The sequence below is a fragment of the Anser brachyrhynchus genome (genome assembly GCF_964034855.1).
Source record: "Anser brachyrhynchus genome assembly, chromosome: 4".
Classification (NCBI taxonomy): domain Eukaryota; kingdom Metazoa; phylum Chordata; class Aves; order Anseriformes; family Anatidae; genus Anser; species Anser brachyrhynchus.
The window spans coordinates 59,358,553-59,372,771 of NC_137698.1; the positions used below are offsets into that span (position 1 = coordinate 59,358,553).

Consider the following 14,219-nt stretch of genomic DNA (forward strand, 5'->3'; position numbering starts at 1 on the left):
ACACTATTTCTGGGGCAGGCCAGGATACCATTGGCCTTCTTGACCACCTGGGCATGCTGCTGGCTCTTGTTCAGTTAGCTGCCGACCAGCAACCCCCAGCTCCTTTTCTTTCAGGCAACTCTCCAGCTACTCCTCCCCAAGGCTAAACACTGCATGGGGTTGATATAACCCAAGTGCAGCACACAACACTTAGACTTGCCGAATGGCATGAGATTAGATGCAGCCCATCCATCTAACCTATCCAGATCCCCCTGCAGAGCCTTCCTGTCCTCAAGCTGAACACTCTCACCCATCAATAACAAACTGTAGGTTTTGTTCTGTGTAACTATTGAAAGAAAAAAAAAAGTCTATAAGAAAGTACTTAAAATTATTTTTTTTCAGCATTTGGAATGATACATAAATTGTTTTAGTATCTAATCAGAGTTGATATGAACACTGCTTTAGTTTTCATCCGTGAAATACACAAGGGACTTATAAAAAGTTCTTAGTTGTGATTATTATTTGTTTTGGAGTAAGAAAATGAGTCCTCAACTGAAACTGGAATACTACTTCAAAGGTATTGAACAAACGCATCATAAAACCACCCCAATCCAATTATTTTTCATTGTAAGTAAATAAAATAGACAATAGCTGTTAATTAAAATGGACATATGACTTACTAAGCACCCAACAGGTCAGAGGCAAGGGTAGAACTTAGACTGTCATGTCTTGAACCCGTGCCCAGATGTAGTTTGTGGATTAATACTTATTTTTTTCTTTAGCATTTTCTTCACTGCTGTAAAAAGGCAATTATAAGACTCTAATCAGAAAGCATTTTCACTCTGAACTCTAACAGCTATAGCCTGGTCAAAGGGCAATGATAACTTTAAAGTTTAGCTTCACTTTTAAATAAAGCTGGACAGAAAGCCAGGAGAGATTCCTTTACTTTTTTTTTTTTTTTTAAACCTTTAAGATGATCTACTTATAAGCATGTTACAGTTTTTACCGTCAGTTTCTGGCACAACATTTCCAGTAGTTTCACCAGAAAATACTATCATAAATTTCTGATGGGCTACTATCAGAAACTGTGTAATATACTTTTACTGGCAAAAGTAAATTATTATTAAAAATAAGGCATCATAGGTTTTTTTAATATATATTTTTCTCTTATTACTGAAGGCAAAGTTTTCAAATATGTCTATCTTCATGGAAAAAATAGTTAACATTGAGTAGCCCAGTAGCAATGAATTACTAAGGTAATAACTGTAACTATGGTACACAGCCAATTCTCATTATCACTTGAAAAATTTAGTCTGTCCTACTAATAACATTAGAACTTAAACATCTAAATCAATAACATAAAGATATACTTTATTTCAGCTTTGTAAATGATACTGTACTCATCCAGGAATGCACTATTTCATAGTGAGTCAATAAAAGATACATCACAACTTTATTTATCCTTCCCTCTTCCCCAGTTATGTGTATAATCTCTCTAACATATCTGTGAATATAACAATCTACTCAAAATACATTATTTATTTTTATGGCACAGTCAGTATGTCAGACTAATACTATTTTAGTATGTTCATACCTACTACCTCAAAAATAAGAAGGAATGTATAACAATGAGAAATAGGTCAGCTTTGGATGTGATTTCTATCAAAAATAAAATAGAACTAACATTTTTTTCCATTTTGAAAGGTGACTTAAATCATTAGGAAAAACATGAAATGGCAAACTTGGTACTGTCGTTACTGAACAGAGGTCCTTAGGACCAAATTATTTTGTCGTATGTTTATAATTGCATTACATGAGATTACAGATCCACAAAACCATATTTCTAAGTACTAACAAAATGTAGTAATAAGTAATTAGTAAATGATACTGCTGTCATATGAAGATAAGCACTGCTAGTCCTTACAGTCAAGTCTGAAGCCACATTTTGTTTGTCAATTCTGTTGAGGAAACAGATGAGGATAATGAAGTGAAGTAAAAAGGTACTCTGATGTTAGCAAGACTAGCAAATAAGCTTAGGAAACACATTTTAGCATGTATCATGCAGAAACCATCAAGATTTAGGTAACCTATGCCAGAAAACATGAGTTACTCTGCAAGGTAAAAATATGAGTAAACTCTAATGAGAACAACAAGACACTTTGATCTGATTATTGTGGAAATACCCACCTTGTTTTATATAGCCAGAAGAGCTGTATACTTGCACTGTGAAAATGTATTTCTTTTATTGTGGAGACAACAACGTGGAAATACTGGTAGAAACCAAGACCAAAATCTGAGGACCATGTCATCGGACACCAGAGAACAGATGTGTTCTGAATATTTCTACAGATAGAGAAATGTAGTAATGAGAAAAGCTAATTTGGAGATTATTCTGACTCATTGATCTATGGCTATGGACAAAGAGCAATGGAGCCAGAAACTAAGAATAATGCCCAACATTTCTGCGTAAACAGAGTTTGTCTGACATAGTGTCATAGTAAGCAACTAATCCCTTGATCAAATTACCAGGATGTTACAAGGAAAGAAAATGTGATAAGGAGGGACAATGGACTTTATTGCTAGTCCCAATACCTTTGAGAAAAAATATCAAACAAGGAGCTTTATGAAGCAGGGGCTATCTTTCAATGTGTATGATTTTACAGCAGCATAGATTCTTGAACTGTCATTGCATTATACATAATGGATTTCTTTCAGCTACTTTGGCAGCTCAGAGGACAATATGAAGAAGCCTTAAACTTTTGAAGAAAAAATGTGGACACTTTAACTAAGAATATATCAGTTAATGAGAGAGATGATCTATTAAATTTCCATTAATAAACCCACAGCCAAGTCAAATGTTGCTATCATCTTATAAATCCTAAATTGAAAATACTGCTTACCTGAAAGAAAGACTGTCCCACAATTCATGGAATATTTAGACCACACCAAGCACAGAAATAATTTTTAAAATATTATCTGTGTTTCACTTGTCTGAGCAATGTAAAGAGGCACCAACTAGAATATGAAAGTAAAAAAGATGTAGATGAACTATTTTGAATGATCAAAGAGGATAGAATGAATTACTACAGAATCAAAGAATGTAAAAAGAGAATATCTAAATAAATTGTTGGTAGTGAGCTCTACTAAGCAGTAAAATATGTAGTAAATAATAGAAACTATAAATATTGACACTTGTGGCATTTTGAACTCATCAGGAAAAGTATTAGCACAGAAAATACTTCATAGGGGAAACATGATTTACTGCATATGGAAATAACTTGGCAATCTGGAAAGCTGGAAAGTTTTAACCCAAATTTAAGCTGCTGTCAAGTTGCATGAGTGCAGACAGGGTGGTTTACCTATTCTTGCTCTCCTGACTTCTGACTGTCTTGCTGGTTTAGATTGTAAACTTTGTAAGGATTAGACTTTAACCATGTTTATACTATGCCCAGCACAACACATTTTCAATCTCATCTCAATCAGTGCCTCTTTATGGCATGGAAAAATAAATACTAAATACTGCTTTCAATTATTCTCCAGAGAAGAAATTTGAGACTCTTTCTCAGCAGCCCTGTTGAAGGAGTGACACACAGGGCTGCTGAACAAGGAGCATGGGGTGATAGGGAGGGATCATAAAACAAAATGGGGGACTTAAGTGGGGTCACTTGAAGCACTTGCAGGTTAGCAAGGAAATGCCTACAAGGCACCATTGTGGAGAAATCCTCCAAACACTTTCTAGGAACAGAACATGTTGGGGTGCCCCTCTTAAGTGCCTGTGCAGTAAAACACAGATTATGAGCAAAAAGATGAGTTAGAGACATGCGTATTCTTGCAGGGCTGTCAGATGTGGTGGGATGACTCCCATGACTATGGTGTTCTCCTGGAAGGATACAGGCTGTTTAGGAAGGACAGGCAGGGAAGACAAGGAGGGGGCATTGCCCTCTATATCAACGACCAGCTGTAGTGCATGGAGCTCTGCCTGGGGATGGATGAGGAGCTGACAGAAAGCTTATGGGTCAGGACTAAAGGGAGGGCTGGGACAGGTGATATTATAGTGGGGGTCCGTTACAGGCCACCTGACCAAAAAGACCAAGCAGATGAGGCCCTCTACAGACAGATAGGAACAGACTCATGTACATGCATCAGCAGCAATGGCATAAAAGATGAAAAATACCTATAAATTTAAATATAGATTCCAGGAGGGTTGGTTACTTTTCACGGATCACCTGAGGAATGGAGAAAGGGTGACCACTCTTATTCTGAAGAATGACAAGGAGGAAGATTAGGAGAACTACAAGGTGTTCAGCCTCACCTTGAACCCTGGGAAGCTGAAGAACCACCACCACCACTTCTTCCATCCAGTACAGAGGCCAATGGAAGGTAGCCTTGCGGAGGGCCTGCAGCCCCCTGGTGGCCAGCAAGCTGAACATGAGCCAGCAATGTGCCCTCACAGCAAAAAACAGTAACACTCTGTTTAGGAGCGTTGCCGGGAATTTGAGGCAGGTGATCCTCCCACTCTCGTCAGCAATGATTAGAGACATCTGAAGTTATTATGCCCAGTTCTAGGCTTCCCAGTGCAAGAGAGACATACAGCTACCAAGCAGAGTCCAGTGAGAGGCCATAAAGATGATGAAGGGATCAGGGCATCTGTCATATGAGGAAAAGATGAGAGTTAGGAATTCAGCCTGGAGAAGAAATGCACAGGGAATCTTACAAACGTTTATCAATATCTGAGGAAAGAGGACAGAGCCAGCCTGGAAAGAGGAATACCCAGGGAAAAGACAAGCAGCAAAAGGCAAAAACTAAAATATAGAAAATTTAATGTAAGAAAAAAAAAAAAAGGGTTTACTGTAAGTATGACTGAACATTGGAACAGGTTGCCCAGAGAGATTGCCCAGTCTCTGTCCCTGGAGATATACAACAATTGTCTGAACATGACATTGATCAATCTGCTGTACTTGACCCATCTTGGAACAGGGGGGTTGGACCAGATCTCCAGAACCTCATCAACTCTCTGATTCTACATTTTATGCAGCTATTGCAATTTGAAAGAATACAGAAAGACAGCTTTTCAGCTCCAATGCTTTCAATGATGTTAAGTAAATTTACATTTGATGAGGATCTGCCTAAGAGAGCTTTAGAGCATTAGATGCAACAGCTCCCATATAAGCAGAGCTGGCAAACAGCATAAGAAAATGAGGCTGAGACAAGGAAATGTGCTGACATTTAAAGCAGGTTTCTCACAGCAAGCATTCAGGTTTAGGAAAAGGAAGAGAAAGTGAACTAGCAATTACCATTAATGGAAATGGTAGGAAAACAAAAAAGAGTGTTGGGGAAAGTGTGTGCATATGGAAAGATGTGATACAGAGATATCCTACGCTCACCAATTTAGCAAAAATAATAAAGATTTTAGATAACAAGGTACAAGCAGAGGAGCAACCAGAATGCTGAAATCAAGTAGCCAAAGACAATAAAAGATTTTAATGATAAGAAGGAGGGGGTCAGAGACATCTAATATATAAGCTGTTGCTATTAAAAATCTCTAATTTGACCTGCCTTTAACATGAAAAGAAATAACCAAATTCCTTAATTCTCCCATTAAAAACCCTGGGATATCACAGAACTACAGGAGAAATTGAGGGAATAATTGTACTATGCATTTTACTGCTGTGTACGTTCAAAGGGCACAGTTTATTCTTTCTTGTATTCTTTCTAGCCTAGGGAAGGGTATTGTAAGTCCCTCCTGTCATTCATTTCCAAAATTACTATTGATGTGAAGCACTATGCAGTATAGCCAATGAGGAAATAAAAATCAATTAAATGTTAAAGCAGTTCACTGACAATTCTCAACTGTATATGTACCTCAAAACATCAGAATTACTTTATGAATTATTCCAAAATCCTTCTCTCGAGATACATTCCTATTTCATTGTCAGATACATTAAATTTTATTTCTAACTCTAAAACTTATGTATAATAAAGCAGTTTAGAAAGTATCTGAACATACTTTTTTTTTTATCCTTTACCTTTTGTTTCTCTTGATGAACTGAGAATTTCAAGAGAAAATCAAAACTTGATAAGGCAAGAGGTGATATCACTGGAGACAGAAGTTTTCTTCCTTCAATTCACTGAACTGTAAATAAAACACTATCTTAATAATTTTGTTTTTTTTTTTCTTTCTATTCTTGGTTCCATCTACAGACATGGTGGGACTGTTGGAATTGATTCTAATTAAGTTTGCGTCTTACTTAAAAAAAAAAAAAAAGAGTTCTATGTACTACAGCATTACCAAAAAAAAAAAAAAAAGTATGCAATGTGCCTTAATTTGGCTGACTTTGTGTAGACTGCAAAACAAAGTTGCTTGCAAAAGATGTTTGATAGATACTGGTTAATATTTCCCACTGCATAAGTTTCTCAATGACTTTTTCATAAATCTTCCTCCTTTTTATTTATTACAATAAATTAAGAGTGATTGGAGGCTCTGGGACAGGTTTTGATGCTATCTTCACAGTACAACTAAAGGGGAAAAATGCAAGCTGTGTGGGCTTTTAATATTTTGGTGTGCTCAAATGTTAAAATCACAGTAAGAACTCTAATGAAGCTAAGAAGGGAAAGGAGAAGTTTATGAAATTACATTCTTTACCAACAGCTTTAGAAGCATCCCACTTTTCATTAGAATAATAGGTAAAATTTGACCTTTGAAGTTCTTTTCATCTTACAGGGAAAAGTTAGCTTCCTTTCATGGACTTATACTTTATAAAGAAAGCAGACAAAACATCTATTACTAATTATTATTTATTCATATCACAGTAACACTGAAAGGCCTTAACACAAATCAGAGGTTCCATTGTACTTTACACTAGAAAATACAGCCTCTGCTTCAAAGCCTTTACAGACGAGGCAGACATGGTCTTTCTTCTGAATATTAGAGATGAGGTATTGTAGCACAGAACAATTGCATTTCTCCAAATTGCTCAAAAGGTCTGTGATATAGACATGAATTAAACTTAGATATTGTAAGGATAATATTAATTCTTTTATCACTGGACCTCCCTTCATTTTCAAGCACAAAATACTTCCTAGATAGTGGGCTTAACTGTGGAAGTTACAAGCAGCCTTTCTGAACGTTTAAGTCTTTTGTACCAGTTTAATACATGATCACAACAGGAAATTTCTTTCTAAACTGAAGGGATATACAATGTATTTTTGATTATTTTTTATACATGTAAAAAACTTAAATTTTGTTAATAATTCACACAATGTATTTTTGCATTTATGCTTCACTAGGATTTCCTTTCTAAACTCTGCCTTCTCTGATGAACCCCGTTTCACAAAATCTGTTTTATTTGATTTCCTAATAGTCTGGACATCATTGCAAAATATGGATCGATACCAATACAAGACCTTCTTTCCCGTATGCAATATGCCTTCAGTGTGCATGAAATAAGGAATAAATTACAAAAAAAACTTTCCAATTTATCTATTAATCCTGATGCAGTACATGATAGGGACATAACACCAGTGAAAACATATGTGAAAGATAAAGAACAAATATTCAGAGCCTGAAACTATAAAACTCATAAAGCAAAAGAAATGACAGTGCTTTTCCTTATTCATCTCCCCAAATTGGATGACAGCATATATCTGAGATATTATTAAAATAATTTGAGGTCATCTTTGCCACCCCTCCTCCATTAGCAGGAACTACAATACAACTCTTGGATGTAGAAATAATCACTGACTGCATTAAACCAGAACACTATACATAAAGGAATGAACAAGAAACTTTTCAAAATATTGGATGTCCTTGTTTTGTGTTCCAAGTCAAAGGAAACTAATGTTCATATGATTGATTCAGAGCCATTTCTGAAATTTAGATTAATTAGATATATCTCTGCAGAAAATTCAGATGCAAATGTGTATTTATATTTATAATCACAGAATGGTTAAGGTTGGGAGGGATGTCTGGAGATAATCCAGTCCAACCCCCCTGCTCAAGCAGGGACACTTCTACCAGGTTGACCAGGACCATGTCCAGGCAGCGTTTGAATATCTCCAAATAGAAGACTCCACGACCTCCCTGGGCAGCCTGTACCAGCGCTCAGTCACCCACACAGTGAAGAAAAAAAAAAAAAAATCATGTTCAAACAGAATATCCTGTGTTTCAGTTAGAGCCTGATGCCTCTTGTCCTGGCATTGGGTTACACAGATTGATGAGATCCTACCTGCACCTTCTCTTCTTCAGACTAAGGAGTCTCAGCTCTCTCAGCCTTACCTCATGTGACAGATGCTCCAGTTCCTTCATCACCTTTGTGCCACTTCAGTGGACTCCTTCCAGTATGTCCAGATCTTTTTATACTGGCAAGCCCAGAACTGAACACACTACTCCAGGTGTAGCCTCACCAGTGCCCAAGAGAGGGGAAGGATCACCTCCCTTGATCCCCTGGCAGTACCTTGCCTAATGCAGCCCAGGATACCATTAACCTTCTTTGCTGCAAGGCCACATTGCTGTCTCATATTCTACTCTGGTGATCATCAGGACCCTCAGGTCCTTCTCTGCAAAGGTACTTTTCAGCCCCCAGCATGTTCTGCTGTATGGGCTTGTTCCTCCCCAGCACTTTGTGTTTCCCTTGTTGAACTTCATGAGGTTCCTGTCAGCTCATTCTTGCAGCCTATCAAGACCATCTCAGCATTTGTGGGTGCATCCCGTCATGGCCCATGAGTGAACATTCAATTTCCTTATGTAGTTTCTGACCTGATCCTCTTCTACCAAGGATACGTTTCCCTTTGTCCAGCCTTTCAGCGTCATCAGAGTGCTTAAATTTCTGAAGGTGTTTTTTTCTAGGAAAGCATCAGGCAAAAAAGGAATTCAATGCCTCACCCTTTTCCATGTTCTGTCTCCTGTCCCATTCAGTATCAACCCCACATTTTCCCTGGTCTTCATTTTGCTACTTAAGTACTTACAGAAGTCTGTGTTTGTGTGTGTGTGTGTGTGTGTATGCTCTCTTTAAATGTTCACACTTCATTATTTCTCATATGTGATGTTTACTCTGAGAGTATTTCCTCTGCAGTGAAAACAAGCAATTTAACCTATGATTGTTTCCCAACACAGCCGTCATACCTTAGAGGGAAAAAGGATATGCTACTGTTATAGTACTCATTTACTGCATTTTTGTGCTTTAAAAAAAATGTCTAATATGATAATATTATCAAAAAGACTTCTCAAAAATAATCTCTTTAAGGCTGCTTATTTTAAATCCCTGATCATTCTGTGGGCACAGAGATGAAGTCAAGTCAGTAAGTTTGCTGAAACAAAGATGCTGTATTAAATGACATTTCTTGAGCTTTTTTGGCATGGCTGACTGCACTCAAAACTTTACCTTATTCATTAAGTATGACCAGATAAAGTCAAGTCATTTTGAAAACAGACTGCAGCTAGATAGCAAATAATCATAGGCATATTATATTTTTGACATAAAAATGGATTTGTTTTATACTGCTCTGTCAAAAAAATGTAGCGATTCCTCCATTTCTCCTTTCCAGTTGTACTTTTTAGCACCTAAACTGTTATCTTCAATTCATTTATTTTGAAATCTGTAGGAAGAAATTTACCTAGACAAACGTTATATATATGCATATATGTATATACTTTGAATTTAATGCTTTAAAATTTTGTAAGTTGTATGAGAACAGATTTATCAAAAAAAAAAAAAAACCTTTCACTGAAGATGAGATAAAGCAAGAATGAAATAAATGAGAAACCTGAGTTTCATATGGAGATAATTAGGAAGAAAAAGTGGAAATTACAAAATTACAATTACAAAAAAATTACAAAATACAGAGATGAATAAGTTACTTACATGAAAATAGTTGTGACTTCAGAAGACAGCTGGAGTTATACTTGTAAATCTGAGTCTTTTTCTAAGAATTAAGTGAAATATATCTTCAATGTAAAAAATAACTAGAAATAAAAGGAAGTTTCACTGAGAACAATTTTTTCCCCTCTGATTAAATACATGACAAAAACATAATATTAATTAAACCATTTACTTCAGGTGATTTTCTCTTAACACGTGAAGTCTGGAGTACAGACGAGCTGGAAAGCATCTCTCTTTAGGTCTTAAATTTAGCTAATGTGCTTACTGTTGTTATAAAAATCTCTCAAGTTTGATATAAAGTTACCTCAAACTATTCTTCCACTTCCATTATGCTCAATTCATCATGAAAAATAAGGTGTTTCAAGCTCCTGTGATCCTACATTCCTGTTTCCCAGGACCCTCCTCAGTGAGTCACTCGCTTAACTGTTTAGATAGCCATTCTAGGGAAGTCAAGAAACAGGCCACTATTTTCTCTCCAGAAGCAGGGCACGTTACTTAGGGAGAGCACAGAAACCTTGCCTTTGTCCGCAGTCCATTCTCCTTACCTGCCTCCAACATTCAATGTAGCAATGGTAGGGAGTTCACCCCTGATTTTAGTGCCTGTTTATCAAAAATGAACTTGATTAATCCCTTTTAGAACCTGCTTACTTATCTCCATAATCTTCTGTGGCAACACATGCCAAAAATTCACTAACTACTTTGTAAGACAGTACTTTCTCATCCTGTTAGCTACAGCTGTGGGATTTGATGAATAATAGCAGCATATTCTTCTTATCTACTATCTTCACAACTTTGTCAATATTTATTATATCTCCCTCAAGGCTTTTCTTCCCCAAACTAAAGGGCTCAAGCATTTTAATCTTTTATTGTAAAGCAGTGTTTCATCTCCATATCATTTTAGTTGCCTTCTCTGCACCATTTTTAACTTCATTATATCTCTTTTTAGATGCAAGGACAAGCATTATATCCAGTAACTAAGATACCAGTCCATCAATGTTTTATACAGAAAAAAATATTGGTTTCTGTTCAGTCTCGATATTTTTTTCTGCTGATGCCCAACATTTTGTATGTTCTCAACCAATGTTGTGCACTGAGCTGATGATTTCAGAAAACTGTCAGTGAGGATTCCAAGATCTACTTCCTGAATTTTAATTTCCACTTCCAAATTCACCATTCTGTAAGCACAATTTAGGTTGCATTACATCCCATTTACTGACATTATGCATCATCTGCCATTTCTCAATATTTCTGTTCTGTGAAATACTCATTTGAGGTTTCTCACCATCAGTGTCACATTTAACTGCCTGAAAGACCTCACCATCATCTGCAAACTTGAACATCTGATTACACAGTCCCTGTTCCAGGTCACCAGTGAAAATGCTGAATAAAAATGAACCCATTGCTGATCCTTGGGGACTTATACTCTTCTCCCCTCTGTAATCTAAAAAGTAAGTTACTGAAAAGCAAACTGTATTCTATCCTTTGTCTTCCCATATTGTAAAGCCAGGAAAGTACCTTTCCACCATACCCAAAACATCTTGCTTGTTTTAATGGTGTTTGTTATAAGAGCTGCTCAAAGTTTTCACTTTTCAAGTCTGTATGTAAGTCCTCTGCCTCCCCCTTACCTAAATTCTCATTCACACTGCCACAGATCTCCATGTTGACTGTTACCTGAACACCAAGATAACACCTGTGCTCCATTGTAGATTGTGATTTTGCAAGGAATGGAAGTCAGACTCACACATCAGATCCTGTAGTTCACAGGATTTCTCTCAAAGTCCCTTTTATCAATATGAATCGTACAGGCAACCTGTCAGTCCTATGTCAGAGTGGCTGCTTGTAGTGGGTATTTTGCCAGACGTTCAGCAGTTTCAAAACCGAATTCCTTCAAAACTCATGCCCAAATGTGGTATGGTCCTAGTGACTTACCCACCTTTGTCTGACGCCATGTCATCATTAAATAAAATGTACAAAAAAAACTCCCCAGAGAGAGCGGTATGGATTTTGTGTCAACTTGCTTTTCATTCCTCCAGTTCCTCTGGATTCTGGAATTAATCATATAGCTTTAGTGTTTGCGATAGAAAATATTTGTGCTCAAAAACGCACTGAAATTAGTAGTCTAAACCAAGTTAGTGAGTCTAAAGAGATAAGAAGCATAAGATTTATTTACTTTTCAGGAAAGGAAGAACTGAACCTGGGTTCACACTGTCATATTAAAATAACCAAATCTCTAAGTGAAAAGGGAGGTTTATCCTCTAGTTGTGCTTTGAAAGAAAGCAGCAGCTATCACTGCATGCTCAGTTATCAGTATGTCTTAGGAAGCTTAGCAGATCATACCTCTCAAAGAAGGAAGGCAGTAGGTGCCTAGTTTCTGGATCCTTGAGTTAGAGTTGAATTGCTGAACTACCAGGAATGAGATACTTCCGACAACTGCAGTAGCAGTGATTTAAGCATCTGGGCAACTTTAAGGTCAAGAACTGAAGTGCTTACAGATTACAGACCTGTCAAATATAACAAAGAGCTCTGTGGGATCTCTGGACCTCACAAGTTTAGACTTAGACTTCAAATATGCTGCTCTTCCACTTCAGGTACTTAAATTCTTTCCAAGATCCTGCCTTTGGTGACTTTGACAAAATTTGCTCTGAGTTTGCCAGCAATCACATCTTCCTGAAGTAACCAAATACATCTGTAACAATTATAAATCCCAGAATAATTTATACATTTTTATCATGTAAAAAAAAGGCCTAAAACCCGATGAGACATATATTTGATGTTTTACATTGCTTAACTATGCTTAAAATGCAATGTTTCATATGCCTGTATAATATTGACCTCTACTAGATATAATATCTGGTGTTCTGATAAAACAATGTATGCCTATATCATACACTGTCTTTGTCAAAGACATTCATTTACACTGTCTCAAATATGACTTTAACTACTCTTAGCCTCTGCCTAAAGCTGAAAGTTGAAAGCTAAAAGAATATCTCTAGCCAAACAGCAAATACCTGTGCATTTGTTACAGAATGTTTTGTTATTGTTAGCAACCTTGAAAATAATAGTCATGATAATTCAAAAAAGTTTTTCACAATTTACATAATCTGAAATATTTTGTTCTCCATTTCTTGCAACTCAAAGGTAGAAGCCTCTGTCTAGATTCTCCTCTTCTCGCTGGTTCTTAATTACTTCACAATACTTTGAAGTGTTCAGATCTGTTGACCGTTCTATAAACTGTCCTTTACTAAGAAATCCTGAGGGAATGTTTTTTGCTCTGTTTTTTTTCAGTTGCACTCAGAAATTTGTTTGGGGCTAGTTCTTCTACTGAATTTTGAATGTCTAAAAAACTTGTCAGAGAAATGTTAAGGACTCTTTTATCCTTCTTTTTAAAAAGATAAATGGGAAATTTCTAAAATTGTATATTTTAACAACCCACTGTTTGTAAAAGAAAAATATTTTCTCATATTTCCCCATCCACACTCCTATTCTGTTGTTCTCCCCTTGTATGTTGTCTGTTTTTAAAATCAGAAATAGAAATGGTAACATAAATAGCTCATAAATACTTTTGCCTTTTCAGCACAATAAGAACCTAATCTAATTAACCTGTTTTAACTGCAGTATTACTGCAGAATGGATGAATAAATAATAACACTGTAATATAAACTCATAATAATAGTAATTATTTTACTGCAAAAGTTACTCATTAGCTCCTGTCATTATAACAAGACTTCTGACATTTGTTAAAGACATTGCTTACCCACCTCAGAAGAATGCACCAAATAATCAGTGGTAGTCTGATGATTAATTCAAAGTATTATCAAAACCTGATACTCTTATCCACATCAGGAAAAAAAAATACTCAGTGATAATTTGTTGGTGAATTCAAAGCATTGTAGCAATTTGTCACTTTTTCTTACCTCAACTTTGTTAACTGTTAATTTAGAATATTTGCCTATAAAAACACCCTGAGTTGAAACTGAAAACATTTAAACACTAAACTATCACTTTAAACGTCTTTTTAAACATTTTTGTCTTAGAAGACAAAAAGTGATAAATACTTTTTTTCCTCCTTTTTTGAACAAAAGCCTTGATTAAGTTATAAACAGGCAAACTTTGAGTCTTTGAGTTTTAGGAACCATGATAATCACCCAGTCTGTCCACAGAAATTTCTGCAAAAATTAAGCCCATATAAGCCCATATCTCTAGTTTTAGCTACAGTGACTCTTTTTGTAAGACACAGGATTTATTTAAAGTTTTCAGTCAGTGAAAATCCACTACTTCCCAAGATAAGATTTTATAAAGATTAATTACTTTTACTTTCAAAATATGTAGTTTCTTTTTCAACCTTGAATTTATCTAGCTTCA

The 14,219-nt window shown here is 36.1% G+C and overlaps 1 long non-coding RNA gene across 1 annotated transcript; it reads right to left on the bottom strand.

The window, feature by feature from the left end:
• Positions 1-425: 425 nt before the first annotated feature.
• On the bottom strand, positions 426-5,791 carry LOC308193838. Its single transcript, XR_013949994.1, has 4 exons — positions 4,292-5,791; positions 2,880-2,994; positions 2,167-2,322; positions 426-1,937 (listed from the first exon to the last, which is right to left on the bottom strand). It is a non-coding gene; the product is annotated as an uncharacterized lncRNA (long non-coding RNA).
• Between the last annotated feature and the right edge of the window lie 8,428 nt (positions 5,792-14,219).